Genomic DNA, 3,285 nt, shown 5'->3' on the forward strand with positions numbered 1-3,285 from the left:
TGCTCAGTGAAGAGTCAACTAGGACCCTCTCTTACCCCTTCTCTTTCTGCCTCCCCCATTCACGTGTGTGCTTTCTCTAAAACAAACAAATCTTCAAAAAAATGGTTGAAAGTATTTCTTTGACTGACACAAAAACTAGGAATTGGTAATAGGAAAATATATTGAAAAGTTCTTGAAATGGAAACAGCATAATTTTAAATAAATCATGAGTCATAAAAGATATTATAGGGAAAATTAGAAAATATTTTGAATTGGAGAAAAAGGAAAGTATGACACATAAATGTATGATTTGGGAAGTATTATGTCATGGAAATGGTGGAACAGGATGCTCTAAGAAGGATCTCATCACCAAAACAACCATTAAATTGGCAAAAAAAAAATTACAAGGTTAGCTTTTTGCACACAAGAATCTCAGTAAAACTTACAGCAACAGATTCTAGGATTCAAAATCAACATGTAAAAATCAATTGTGTTTCTATACACTGATGATGAAATGTCTGAAAAGAAATAGGAAAACAAGCTCTATATACAATAGCATTAAAAAGAATAAATTATTTATGAGTAAACTTAACTAGGGAGGCAAAAGACTTCTATGCTAAAAATTGCAAAACATTGATGAAAGAAATTAAATAAGACCTAAACAAATGGAAAGATGTTTTGTGTTCATGGATTAAAGGGCTTAATATTCTTGCAATACCCAAAGTGAATCTACATGTTTAACACAATGCCTATCAACACCCCAGTTGCCTTTTTTTTAAACAGAAATAGGAAAAAAATTCCATTATTTTTATGGTACCATAAGAGGCCTAATAAATCCTGAGAAAAATAAAGCTGAAGAGATCACAGTTTGTAATTTCAAAATGTATTACAAAACTATGATATACAAAGCACTATACTACTGGAGTAAAGACAGATAGTTTATGTAACACCAGTTCTTATTTTATTTATTTTCTGGTTTTATTCATTCTTCTGATTTCTGATTTTATTTATTTGAGTCTTTTATCTTTGTTCTTGGTCTCATTAAGTGTTTCTCAATTTTATCTCAATCGAGAGAATCAACAAAAACAAAGGATATGTCTTTGAAAACATCAACAAAATTCACAAACCTGTATCTACACTGACCAAGAAAAAAGAGAAGGCTCAAATTGCTAAAGTCAAAATGAAGTTATGACATTACTATAGACCTTTCAGATATAAAGTTATATAGAAGAATACTATGAACAATTAGATGGCCCAGATGAAATGAATAATTTTCTAGAAACACACATATTACCTAAACTGACACAGGATGAAATAGTAAATCTGAACATAAATAGAACACAGAAAGAGATAAATCAGTGATAAAACAATCTCCAAACAGAAGAAAAATGAGGACCAGCTTCAAAGGTGAATTGGAAGATTCAATATTATTTAGATGTCAATTTTATTCACAATTTGTCTATAGACTCAAAGCAATTTTAATCAAATTCCAACAGGAATTTTTCTTGGAGAGTCATGAGATGATTCAGAAATTTATATGGAAATTAGTTTTTTCCCAGTTTTATTGAGACATAATTAATACATAACATTGTGTAAGTATAAGATGTTGATTTGATACACAAAGTACTACAAAGTGATTACCACCACAGACCTCCTTGAAATCATGTTTCTTTTTTTTTCCTCTTTCCTTTTTGTGGTGAAAACATTGAAGCTCTACTCTTCTCAACTTTCAATAATATAAGACGTTTGGTGATGTCATGCAGGCAAGATGGCGGAAGGGGAGGACGTGGGCTGGTGGCGGAGCTGGCTGCAACAGAGCTTCCAGACAATCAAGGAGAAGTCCTCCGAAGCCTTGGAGTTCATGAAACGGAGACCTGACAGAGTTCACCCAGGTGGTGCAGCATGACATAGCCTGCACCATTGTGGCCACAGCCAGCGTCGTTAAGGAGAAGCTAGCTACTGAAGGCTCCTTGTAGGAAACAGCGAAAATGAAGAAGGGTTTGTCTGACTTCCCAGGGGTGATGTCTAACACCTTTGCTCCCTCACCGGACAAAACCATAGACTGCGATGTCATCACCCTGATGGGCAGGCCCCCTGGCACAGCTGAGCCCTTTGATGGCATGAAGGCTTGCTTCTATAGCCTGCAGTCAATCCCGGCAGCCTACTGCAATGAACCAGCTGGGCCCGGGATTGCTTGATGACTGGCTTTCCCAGTTCTGCCTAGAGGAGAAGGGAGAGATCTCAGAGCTCCTTGTCCCAGGGGCTGTTTCCCATCAGAATTCTGTCATCGACATTTCTATAAATTCCATCAACTAGAGCAGGAGCAGGCCGGGAGGGATGCCCTGAAGCAATAGACAGAACAGAGCATGTCTGAAGAGCCTGGCTGGGAAGAGGAAGAGGAGCTTGTGAGCGTTTCAACCACATCTCCAAAAGAGGCAAAGGTTCCTGTGGCCAAAACTTCCACATCCCCTGAAGGAGGACTTGGTCGCCTGAGCCCCTGTGAAGAGAATCACGTGATTCCAGCGAGTCTCCTACAGAGGTAAATCGGTCAGAGAGCAGCAAGAGTATCTCCCTGGTAACGCAGATTGCCAAACCTGCCACTGCAGCCAAGGCACCAGGGTTGCCCAAGAACATGTCCTAAAAGCTTCTAGAGGCATCTTTGGAGGACCAGGGCCTGATTGTGGATGTGGGTGAGACTGGATCCCTGCCCCCAGCTCCGTTGAAGCCCCACATGCCTCCTAGCCACCTCAGTGTCCCAGAGACCAGGCTTCCAGCAAGAGTAGAAACTCTGAAGGAGGAGACACTCACAGACACGGGTGTTTGAGCTGAACTCTGACAGTGGGAAGTCTACACCCTCTAACAATGGAAAGAAAGGCTCAAGCACAGACATCAGTGAGGACTGGGAAAAGGACTTTTACTTGGACATGACCAAAGAAGAAGCGCAGATGGCACTCTCCAAAGTGGATGCCTCTGGGGAGGTGGAAGATGTAGAGTGGGAGGACTGGGAATGAGGGCAGTCGAGCATGAAACTCCCCCACACACAGAACTTCCCATTCCCTTTCTTCTCTCTTCCCAGCCCTGGAAGACACTGACTGAGAATGTCTCCCCATTGGTCTCTGTCAACCAGAGCTCTGGGCACAGATTCTGGGAGGCTCCTTGCTGGTCCTTTGGGCCTTTGCTCACATCAGGCAAGGGGTTCAATAAATCCAAACCAGGAAATCTGACATGTGCCAACCATAGGATGACTCAATGGGGAGGAGACTTACCCCCCTTAACAGAAGAGCCTACACTTCTCTGCCAAACACC

General features: G+C 41.0%; 1 pseudogene; it reads left to right on the forward strand.

The window, feature by feature from the left end:
* The first annotated feature begins 1,743 nt into the window (after positions 1 to 1,743).
* On the forward strand, positions 1,744 to 2,990 carry LOC123935890 (annotated as a pseudogene).
* Positions 2,991 to 3,285: the final 295 nt, after the last annotated feature.

Source organism: Meles meles, chromosome Y, assembly GCF_922984935.1.
Source record: "Meles meles chromosome Y, mMelMel3.1 paternal haplotype, whole genome shotgun sequence".
NCBI lineage: Eukaryota > Metazoa > Chordata > Mammalia > Carnivora > Mustelidae > Meles > Meles meles.